Consider the following 12,089-nt stretch of genomic DNA (forward strand, 5'->3'; position numbering starts at 1 on the left):
CACAGCAGACTTTGGGATCATCTTATGGGACAGGCAACCTTTGGGGTTTTTAATGCTCTCTCCCATGCTTTCCAATAATCCTTCCACAGCACCTTGGGCAGGTGCTGGTGTTCCTAGTAGTGAGGACCTCATCACTCCTTTGACTTACCGAATGCTGGGGCTGACAAAGACCTTCGAGATCATCTATGTGGCTTTAAATATACTCCCAGGTGTGGTTAAAGTATCAGCTCTGTTTGTGTCTTTTACATATGAGGGTCTAAGGGTTCCTGTGGAGAAAGGGCCCCACAGACAAACCTCTCTGACTGAATGCAGCCTCCGTGTTGTATAGTTGAGGAAACTGAGGCCCAAACAGGTAGAAGCGGCTTCATGGGTGTGCAGACCTGTGCATCTTCACAGGTTCCTGCGCTTGGAAGGCCTCACACTGGGTTCAATGTCTTGAAAATGCTTAGTAACTTTTAAACAAGGGACCCTAACACTTTACCGGCCTCTACAAATTATGTTGCTGGTCCTAGGGATAGGAGGAAGGAACTTGCTTAAGACTCACAGTGAGTCCGGGGAACCAGAACCCAGCGGCCTGACTTCCAGGCCAGAGCACTGGCCAACGCACCCCTGCCTCTCTGTCACTTCCTTCCCTCTGGCCTCCGGACCCTCTATCTGTGCTTGCTGACGGCCTCACCGTGTCTTGGGCTGTCTGGGATGAGGCAGGCAAGTTATAATCACCTCCAGGGAGTTCCCATGGCAGCAGAGAGGAGCCTCACCCACGAAGCTCCTGCCTTCAGCTACCACATCTGTGGAGACATACTCACCCCGGTCAGCCGGCCTAGGGCAGGTCATTACCCAGAAGCCTTTGGAAGGGTCTTAGACCACATCTCACCACAGGCTTGGGGCCCATACTGCTCTGGGCCTTCATGACGATGGTGAGATGCTACACATACTCAGAGTGGTGTGGTTCCACCAACATCCCCGGCAAACACTGTAAGAGAAAACAGAGTGAGAGACAGCAGGGCAGGGCAGGAATCCCCTGGAGTGGAGGAGCCATCCGGCTCCCAGAGAGGAGGGAGTCGGGAGCATATGACCTGCCTTTCTGAAACTCAGCAAGGCAATTCCACTCCTCCGAATGGAAGAGGAAATGAGCTAGTGTGGATGAATATTTCGAGGAGGATGGACTACTGTGGCAGCAGGTCTCGGGGTCTTTGTGGCCTGCCGGCCAGAAGTCTACAGGCTCCCTCCTTGGGTTCCCAAAGTCTGCCTCTCTCACCTCTTCTTCCCTGTTCTCAACCAACAGCCTCACCACCACGTGGGGCCAAATTCCTGTTCACTGGGGCCTTTGGGGCCGCTCTCATGTATTTGTCCTCCAGTCTCCAGGAAACCTTCCGTGATCTCCCATAACATCCCAGGGGCATGGGCTGCCGGGCTGCGGGGGAAGACGAGGGTTGATTCCCAGGGCACCCCGCACCCACCCCCCCCACCCCCCCCCCCCGCCCTGCAAGTGTCTTCCCTCATTCTCCCCAGGAGCCAGGAAGACCTGCCACCTCTACCTGAGATGGAAAAGGCAGGGCAGACAGCAAATATTTGGCCTTTGGATCCGTGGCGTGTGAAGAACCAGGGTTTTTTTCACCCACATGGAAAAAGTAAAATGCCCAGCAAAGCAGGGCAGCCCTTCCAGACTGGCCCTTCCCCAAGGGGAACTGGCTTCACACGCTCCTCCAAAGGCCCCACCAATCTGAGAATTACATCTGTTGGCCAAGATTCATCATCTCCCCTCAAAGCAAAACATGGTGATGTTATGCTTTGTGGGGGAGAGGGGTGTTGGTGGGGACGGTTCGTAAACCAGAAAACACATTTGCTGAGGAGTACGGCCCCCGGTGGCCAGGCGCCAGGGCCTGCTCCTGCCAGCCAGGCTGTTTCCACCCCGAGGCTCCTCCTGCCTGCCTGCCTGCCTGCCTGCCTGCCTCTGGCTGGGCCTCCCAGGCGACCACATCTTCTGATGCAAGCTGGTACCTGGCCCCAGGTGCGGCCCCTTCTCACACCTGGGGGCCACACAGCCGGCCCCAGGCCCTTGGTGACTGGCCCATCTTGGAGCGTCCCACTGGCCTGTCTGAGCCATTAATAGCCACCTGTGGGATTGTTTCCACACCTGTGGCGAGAGGGTCCGGTCTTGGGAGCTCTCCCAGCTATCCAAGTGATTTGAGAGTCAAAGATAGGGGCTCGAGTGCTAGCCCCACGTGAGGCTCTGGTCAAAGCGTTTCTGTCTCTGGGCCTCGTTTTCCTCCTGGGTGATCCCTAAGGCCCGTCCTGCTCTGATGCACTGTGGCTCAGCCCAGGACCTCCGGCCCTGAGTACCACTTGGGGGGCGGAAGTGACTCGGTGGAGGGATGGTTGGAAGCAGGCCCACCGCACGGGTGAGTCTTTGCCCCTGGGAGACTTGTCCTCAGCTGCCACAGACAGGGCAGAGCCACACCCCGCTGTTTCCCAAGCGTGGGAGGGATGGCCCCTTGCCACAGAATCAGAGACCAGTGCCCACGCTCCGTGGAGAAAGGGTGGAGAGGGAGAGAAAGGGCTTCAGAATATAGCAGTGTGACCCCAGGAAAATCCATCCCCCACAGCTTGGTGGAGGGGATCATGAGCGGGCAGACTGGGTCCCCTTGGAAAGCCTGACCTCCATCCCCAGACATTGGGTGCTGAAAGGAGCCTGAGACTAGAAGAAAAGGAGCTGACGTGGCAGAGGTGCAGCGAGCCACTAAACGGCCTGCTGTGGGGGGGCCCGGGAGCTTAGATGATGGAGGTCAGCTCCAAACCCTCACCCCACCCCCCCGCTACTCACCTTGCCATCCAGCTGGGGTAATTTTAATAGCTGAAGACTCACACCGCAAAGCCAGTTTGCGAGGAAAAAGAATTCTGCTTCTCAGCAGATGTTTGGTGGAGAGCTTAGCCGTTTCCACGAAAGGCAGGCCACCGTGCTGGGCGTTAGGACTGGCAGGTTCTGGCGTGAGGGACTGTGCCACTATACTCATAGATATGCTGCCCCTGTCGGATTATGTTTTTTTTTTTTTTTTTTTTTTTTTTTAATTTTTTTTTTTTTTCAACGTTTATTTATTTTTGGGACAGAGAGAGACAGAGCATGAACGGGGGAGGGGCAGAGAGAGAGGGAGACACAGAATCGGAAACAGGCTCCAGGCTCTGAGCCATCAGCCCAGAGCATGACGCGGGGCTCGAACTCACAGACCGCAAGATCGTGACCTGGCTGAAGTCGGACGCTTAACCGACTGCGCCACCCAGGCGCCCCGGATTATGTTTAACTTAGCAGGTGTGTGTGTGTGTGTGTGTGTGTGTGTTGTGAGCACTGAAGCCGGAGGTTAGACCTAGCCCTGTCACCCGCCAGCTTTATAACCACATGGCTATGGTGAAGTCATTGCTACTCTCTGGCCCCCCTCGTCTGCAAGTAGACCGCATCGTCTTTAATGTTCTTTCCCCCTCTAACATTCTACTCTTTTGTTTTTCCTCTGAGAGGGCTTATTGATTCAGTGATTTAATTTGAGTGCAGCTGACACACCCCATTACATTAGTTTCAGGTGTGCACCATACTGACTGCACAAGTTTAGACATTACGCCGTGCTCCCCACAAGTATAGCTGCCATCGGTCACCCTACGGCACTGTTACAGTATCGTTGACTGCGTGCCCTACGTGGTGCCTTTTCTTCCCCTGATTCATTCATTCCATAACCGAAAGCCTCTATCTCCCGCTCCCCTTCCCCCATTCTGCCCACCCTCCCACCTCCCTTCTGGCAACCATCTGTTTGTCCTCTGTATTTATTAGATCTGATTCTGCTTTCTGTTTATTCATTTGTTGTGTTTTCGGATTCCACATATGAGCGAAATCATGTGGTATTTGTCTCTCAGTCTGACTTACTTCACTTGGCATAATACCCTCTACATCCATCCATGTGGTTGCAAATGGCACAATCTCCTCCTCTTTATGACTGTGTAGTATTCCACGGTATATAGAGGTTACATATATTTATCTCTCTCCATCTGTCTATTGATCCATGTCTATTTTTCTCTCAGAATAAGACTGTAGAGCCCACAGGGTAGTATTAGGATGTGAGTGTCATGAATATGGCGATCCTGTCTGTCTTTTTCTTGCCTCACTCTCTCACGGTGCCTGGCACTTAGGAGGTGTCCACTGCATTTGCTAGTGGATACGTCTGGGTCCCCTACTGGGCTGAAATCCTTCAAGGCAACAGCAACACCGTGCTCTCTATCCCCAGAATCTAAGGTAGGTATCCCATAAAGACTCATGCTTCTGTTTAACATTCACTGTCCAATCTCCAAATGCCGGGGCTTGTGTGTATATTTATGTCTAAGGGTCAAGATAAATGCAAAGAAGAACTCACTGCCCTTTCGCTCAAGGAGCTTACCCTTTGCTAAGATGCTTAAGATTTGTGCCCAAATCATTCAAAAAAGATTGAAAGTGTACCATAAGAGAGGTCCCGGGGAGGCCATTTGGGGTAGTTTTGGCTCTTTTCCTGTCTCCCTCTTAGCATAGCATCTGCTATGGACTCTCTGGTTCTCACCGGGCACCCATTCTAGTACAGTCTTCCCTGGCCTTGTGGATTTGACATATGAGGACAGGCTGAGGATACCAGGTTTACGGCTCTGGGCGCCAGATTCATATTGCTGACTGCGTCGTGAACACCTCTAGAGGCCTGCGGACACCTTCAAGGCTCAGATGACATACCTCACAGCCACCTGAACCTGAGCTGTGGTTATTGGCTGTGGTTATTGGTTATTGGTTATTGGGATGTTGCACCACACTTTGGTGGCTTCTGCCCTCAGGCAGAGACGAGACGTACACACTTAAGAAGAAAACTGGATAATGAAGGGAGACGAAGCAAACAGACCGACAAATTATATACCATACCATATATATACCATATATACCATATATACCATACCATACCAAATATACCATACCGACAAATGCATGGTATATGTAGTAGGAATCCCGGGGATTCAGTAGGAATCCCGGGGAGAAAGAGCAGTACAGGTTGGGGGGCAGTTTGGGGAGGCTTTAAGGAGGAATGAAAGGGTAGGCAAAACTTGGGTCAGGTCACTTAGGGGATAGTCATGAGAGGCAGGAAACAGCGTTGTGGAAAGCTGGGCTTTACGTCATTGGGTAAATGTGTTTAGGGGTGATGGGTAAAGTGATTTGCCTAGGGTTGAGAGCTGGGTCAGCGACTCAGGGAGCCACAAGGCCAGGAGACGTCGAGCACCCTGCCAAGGACTTCCGGTTGTGTCTTGTTGATTTTGGAGAAGCCCTGGAAGGGTTTGTCAGGAGACGGCCTGGAGATGTGCTCTAATGACTTTAGCCCACGTTGGAAAATCTCTGCTTTTAGAGAATGGCGGCAGAGGGGGTTGGGGGTTGGGGGGGAGAAAACGAGCCTGTGAGGGAGCCAGAGAGATACAGGCAGAGAACCGTGCCGGTAATGTCAGGGAAACTGAGAGGAGAAAGTTCCAAGAAGGAGGAAATGGTCAACAATGTTGACTGTTCCTCAACAGAGTTAATTGATCCGAGGAAGCCAGGAGGCACAGTCTGAGAGGGCAATGGCTAGATCTGAAGCAAAGGTACGGGGAGACCTTGCATTAGAGAAGTTCCAGAAAAAGGTAACTGAGTAGTGAACACAGGAAGCAGAGCCAGGCCTGAAGGGGTTTTCCAGGTGGGGCTGGCCCGTGCTTATTTAAAGGGAGAGGGAGAGAAGACGGAGTTCTGGAAACGGGCACGTGGTGAGGAAGGAGGTAGCAGTGGGTAAGCTTTGCCTTCGAAAGAAGAAAGGCTCTCTTTTGGGGATGCAAGGGAAGGGAGAAATGACATGTACAGACACAGACTTGTTGCATTTAATCTTTTTATATATAGTACATATGCATTATGAAACATTTTGAAAAATTCAGTAAAGGGGAAAAAACAGCACTTACCCCTACCCCTCAGAGATAATTGACAAGATTTGGATGAGCATTCTTCCAGAAATCTTTGTGTGAATATTGGCGCACCGATTTTTTTTCATATGGATAAGATTATACTTTCCATGTTATTCTCTATATGTATTTTTAAAATTCAATGAACTTAGATATCTTCCTTGGGGAAAAAATTTTTTTAAACTGTTTATTTCAGAGAGAGAGAGGGCAGGGGAAGGGCAGAAAGAGAGAGTGAGACAGAGAATCCTAAGCAGGCTCCACGCTGTCAGCACAGAGCCCAACACGGGGCTCAATCCCATAAACCGTGCGATCATAACCTGAGCCAAAATTAAGAGTCGGACAGTCAACTGACTGAACGTTGAGACCCAGGTGTCCCAAGTCTGCATTATTTTTAAAATGGTTGCATAATATTCCATATATGACTTTACAATAATTTATTTAACCAATCCCTTATTGGTGGGCATTTGAGTTATTTACATTCTTCCTTGGGTTTGTCACAACGTACAATGATAATCTTCACACATTCATCTTTGCCCCACTGTATAAGCATCCCCTTAGGAAAAAATGCCTAGAAACGGGGTTGCTGAGTCAAAAGGCATGCTCATTTGAAGTTTGGAAACAGAGTGCCACACGACTCCAAAAGCATGAGTGGGCCCCTCAGCCCCACTGGGTTTGAGGTGTAACACGTGGAGGAAGTTTGGGGAAGGTGTAGACTTTTGATCTTTGCAGAAAAGGAGGAAGTGAGTTCATCTTTGGAGAATAAGCGATCAGAGAAGAGAAGGAACAGCGAGCGAGGATCCAAGCGGGACTTGATGGAAGTCAGATCCACGCCATTCTCTGACGCGATCCCACCGGGCTGGGGTTCCCCAGAGCAATGCAGTGGAAACAGGCTGAGGGGGTGAAGGGCACAAGGGCCAGGAGACAAAGCTAACGGCCCCAGCACGCTGAAGCTTATCCCAGGGGGCTAGACTGAGAGCAGGGTGGAGTGAGGAGTGAAAAGGCTTAGCGCAGTGGAGAGATTGAAGAGCAGTGGGAGAGGTCCTTGAGGTCCAGCAGATGGGACAGCAGTAAACTTTCTGTTCCAGAGGGCACGCCAGCTGAGCTGTGGCCGAGACAGAGAAGAGACTCATAGATTCCAGGTCAGGGAGCTTGGAGGTCTAGGGAACCAATGGACTTTCAACAAATGTTGCTTCCATTAGAGTTGATGGCAGGAGACAGTCCAGAACATGAGACGCTCATGCTCTGTCTCTCTCTGTCTCTCAATAATAAATAAACGTTAAGAAAAAAAAAATTAAAAAAAAAAAAGAACTACTAAAAAAAAAGTTCTATGGTCAAATAAGTTTGAGAAACAAAATTAAACGTAGGTTGAAATGGGCTTTTTTTTTCTTTTGCTGCCTTGTCAAAATTTTCACTACATTAATGTGAGCTTCTACGATGGTAATAGAGTATGCAGCACTTTCCAGACTTACTTGATCAAAGAGCTTTCTTTGTTTTGTTTTTCACAAAGAATATTTTGGGATTAGTGTTCCACAGGCCATATTTTGAAAAATGGATTTCTTGAAAGTTGGAAATTGGCCCTGAGCATAAGGGACACTGGGAAAGGATGAAAAATGACAGCAGCAATTCGAGTAGGACCGAAAAAGAGTCCCAATAAAAATGACAGCCACTACCATTTATCAGGTATTTGCCCTTCGCCAGGTACTTGTCATTTATTGTCTCATTGGGTTTCTTTTTTTTTTTTTAACATTTATTTATTTTTGAGACAGAGAGAGACAGAGCATGAATGGGGGAGGGTCAGAGAGAGGGAGACACAGAATCTGAAACAGGCTCCAGGCTCTGAGCTGTCAGCACAGAGCCTGACGCGGGGCTCGAACTCACGGACCGCGAGATCATGACCTGAGCCGAAGTCGGACGCTCAACCGACTGAGCCACCCAGGCGCCCCTCTCATTGGGTTTCCACAGCAGCTCTGTGAGAAGATGGCGTGCTCTCTAGTTTGCACGTGAAGTTGAGAGAAGGGAAGAGAGGTCCCATAAGAGAGAGCAGGGACCTCAAGTGGTGAAACACAGGGAGAGTGAAGGGTTTGAAGATCCAGAAGTGACCACAGAGATCAAGCAACTGGTGATTCCCACCCCTCCCCCACCATTTGCATGGGGTTTCAGGGTTCAGGGGCAGCGGAGGGGTCCCTGTCTACACAGAGGAGGACCAGTGTGTATGTGATGGGGGAGGGTTGGGTCTGTTGCATGGAGTGACTAGAATAGGCAAGGTTCTTTTCTCACATGGAGGCCACACTGCCCCTTGAAGGGGTTTCTAGAAATGGGGCGGGCATCTGGAGTTATCACAATGATCAGGGATTGCTTCTGGCATTTAGCGGGCTCGAATGCCAGAAGTCTGCACAGCGTGGGTAAGCCCTGTCTAACAGAATTGTGCCCCCCAGATGATGTCCCCCAGTTGGGAACACAGAGGGCAAGAAAGGCGAGGAAAGTCGTCGGGGATAAAGAAGGCTTAGGATAAAGGGTGAGTCTCCCCTCAGCCTCTGTGGTGACCCGGGAGCACAGTGGAAGGCAGGCTGAGGGCTGGCTCCGAGGACTGACACAGAGGTGGGCAGGAGGAGAGCAAAAACCCGTCCCAGAGCACCAAATGTGGATTTTAGGAATGAAGGCGCAGGGAGCAGGTGATCATCACAGGGAAGCAGATCATGACAAGTTGATGAGCCGGAGACTCTGAAAGAGAAGGACCGGATTCATTAGAGCGGAGAGGGGCAGACGGATTCCCATCGGAATATAGCTGTATCCACACAGGAAGCCTGCGGGGAGGGGGTAATGGCAGGAGGATTCTAATGAAAACAATTTTGCAACCGTAATTATAGCATTCTGCAACCCTAAACTATAGCCATCCTGCAACTTTAAATATAGCATTGGCTCCTGAGAAGACTCTGAAATCTTTATTTTTACCGACCCAATTGGCCGTTTTTGAAAACCCACTCTGTGAACTCCATAGAAGATAATCATCAAAATATGTTCCTTGAAGTTCCCAAAGAAAGACCTTTTATTCAGTTCCTCGAATCTCTCCCCCTCGCTGACTCTGATGGAAGATTGCAGTCCCGGAAAGGCTACGGAGTGAATTAACTCCATATTTTTGGTCAACCAAAAGAAAGCCAGAGTCGGCGACCACAGTTGAGTTAGCAGTTGGTTCACAGGTCCAGGCTATTTTCCACCTCCAGGGAGAAGTGAACGGAGCTCAACCCCAACAGAGTCAGCAGTCCCGCCAAAAATGTGCCAAGGCATGAACCTTCAATCACACTTTCTACGTGGCTCTGTGAGAACAGAGGCACAGAAAGGGGGGGTGGGGTGCCTGGGTGACTCAGTCAGTTAAGCGTCCGACTTTGGCTCAGGTCATGATCTCGTGGTTCGTGGGTTCGGGCCCCGCATCGGGCTCTGTGCTGAAAGCTGGAGCCTGGAGCCTGCTTGGGATTCTGTGTCTCCCCCTCTCTCGGCCCCTCCTCTGCTCGCGCTGTCTCTCTCTCTCTCTCAAAAATAAATAAACACTAAAAAAAAAAATTAAAAAAAAAAAAAGTAGTTTCTCTTGTGGCTGTCCTGACACTTGAGTTGGCCATTATGACCTCAGGTATGCGGGGAACAGAGGCTCTTTTCAAATCTTCAGTGGTTGCCACCGCTTTATGAGTCCGAGCTTGCAACCCTGGCCTGCGAAGGCTGTCGGGTGGGTTGTTTGTTTTACTGCCTGCAATTTGTGTAGAAGTTGCTGGATGAGGAGTAGAGCCAGGCTCTACTGGCTGTGCCTTCGGTAGGTCATTCGTGGTGTCTGGCTTCTTTAACACAGGGACCAGGATACGCACCTCATGACAGCAATAATCCCTTGGGGCCTCTGGAACAGGGGAGGCAGAAACCGGCTCATAAAACCTTAGGGGTTTGCTGACTGGAGCAGCTTGCTGCTTATAGTCTAGTCCCAAAGGCTTATAGTCCAGGCATTATCATCTCTTCTCCCGTGTCCTTTCCCAAGCCCACCACCTCTTGTCACAATTTATGCTAGAGTCGGCAAAATGAGGAAACGAAGGGAAAAAAGGAGAGAAGGCAACAGAGTCTACTTCTGCCTTTCTGGAACCTCAGCCCCCCTTCAGACACCCATGGCCTACAGCATTGCCTCTTCCTCAGCCATCACAGACACCTAGCACCCATGATGTTTGACACTCGTCACCGCCTGGGTTTTCGGCATGCCAGGAGTCCTCAATTTCATGGATAACTTATGTATGACCCAGGGAAGAGCCGGGGCCTTGCTTTAGAGAGCCATAACATTCTGGTGCTATTCTAAGGTAATTAATTGGGACACCATTGGAAAATAATACTCCCCCCTTCCCACCAAAAAGAGGTCTTTTAGCTTTAGGAGAGGATTACCATGTCCCTTGTTCTGGTTCTGAGAAAGGGAGGGGAAGCAGACCCTACCTTCCACTATACCCCCCCCCCTTAGTTCATTCCTTTTCCTTAAAAAAGTTGTTTTTAATGTATGTTTTTGAGGGAGACACAGAGAGAGAGAGAGAGAGACACAGAGTGTGAGTCAGGGGAGGGCCAGAGAGAGAAGGAGACAGAATCTGAAGCAGGCTTCAGGCTCTGAGCTGTCAGCACAGAGCCCGACGGGGGGCTCGAACTCACAAACCGCTAGATCGTGACGTGAGCAGAAGTTGGACACTTAACCGACTGAGCCACCTGGGTGCCCCCATGTTGAATTTTTCAATTCAAACATTAGGCCCCTGTATGTGAATGCTAAGCCTCTGCTGCTTTAAGCCTTTGCATCCTCTATGCATTAGCACCCCCCAATACCCCCAGCCGTGGAGAACTAAGAATACACAAAATTTAAACCATATTTGAAGTCATTCGTCTTTATTTTTTAATAAAAATGAGCTCTTAAATGAAACAGCAGATGTCAAGAATTAACTAAGGATGCAGGCTTTCTCAAAGGATCGGTAAACTCATTTTTTTTTTTGAACACCCACTCTGGGCTCAGCCCTGTGCAGACTGAGGCTGGAAAGAGGATTTCAGACCTGAAGGCGATGTAAACAGACATCGGGCCTGGATAGAAAAGACTTATCCCAGATCTGTGGCCAGTCCGAGCTGGGTATATGCGACCCTGCAAGCCCTCTGTGTGTGTCTTTGGATCTTCCTTCAGATCCCTGGACGTTCAGGAACCACGAACTAACTGGCAGGTCACTTGACCTCTCTGCACCTCTGTACCATGACAGGTGGGCTCTGTGAGTTCTGAGTTCCTTCCCACTCCCTGTCTCTGAAAACACATTGGAAAGCCGGTGTGCCCAACGTTAAGATCGCCGCAGAAGCCGTAGGAACAGGCAGGCAAGGGAGATGGAGAGGAGGAGGAAAATTATCTTCCTGTCTCTTGGCCCAGTGCAAGGAGGGAGTACGGACTCCTGTCTAATCAATCATCCTCTGATCAATCATAACCTCTGTATCCTCAAGCCAGGCTCTCCTCCATTCTTCAAGTCTGTTTCTTCCTCTGTCCCCTGACCGGAACAATCTTGGTGTAATGTGAATATAATGAGCCTGTGCTTGCAGAGGGCTTGGCTTATAAAAGCCTCCCAAATGCTTTGGATTATGGTCTCATTAAAATGAACAAGGCTAAAGTGGAGAGTTGCTACAGCATTCCAGACATAGGTAAATTAGAGGTCCCCCGGGCCCGCGGCTCTGTGCTGGTGAACAGGAAGTCCAAAGGATTAGAAAGAGGAGGAGACCCCCTTGGGGATCGGGGAGGGCGTGAGCTGCGGAGCTGAGATGTCAACAGAGGGAACAACGCCAGGCACTTGTGAACCCCTCATCTACAGAGAGCCAAGTTCGTGCTGGCAACTGTCATTTCCCTGCCCATGGGCTGCAAAGTACCGGAACGGGGTCTTTATTAATTCCCACTTGCTAACGATTGCCAATCTTGGGGGACCTCGGTGGGAGAGCAAAGTTATGACAAAGCTGTGTGCTTTTTGAGGGGGTGTTTGCTGAAGGTCAGTGTCAGCCTTGCTTGATTTACATTCTCCCAGATCCCTTGCAAAGGCTATAAACAGCGATGTGACGAAATTGGCCTCGGAGCCAGAACAGGGAGG

General features: G+C 50.2%; 1 protein-coding gene across 1 annotated transcript in view; it reads left to right on the plus strand.

Moving 5' to 3' along the window:
- Window positions 1-12,089, plus strand: part of SCARA3 (scavenger receptor class A member 3) — a 51,211-nt gene that overhangs the window by 1,270 nt on the left and 37,852 nt on the right. The gene's annotated exons all lie outside the window — the stretch shown is intronic.

Source organism: Leopardus geoffroyi, chromosome B1 (assembly GCF_018350155.1).
Source record: "Leopardus geoffroyi isolate Oge1 chromosome B1, O.geoffroyi_Oge1_pat1.0, whole genome shotgun sequence".
NCBI lineage: Eukaryota > Metazoa > Chordata > Mammalia > Carnivora > Felidae > Leopardus > Leopardus geoffroyi.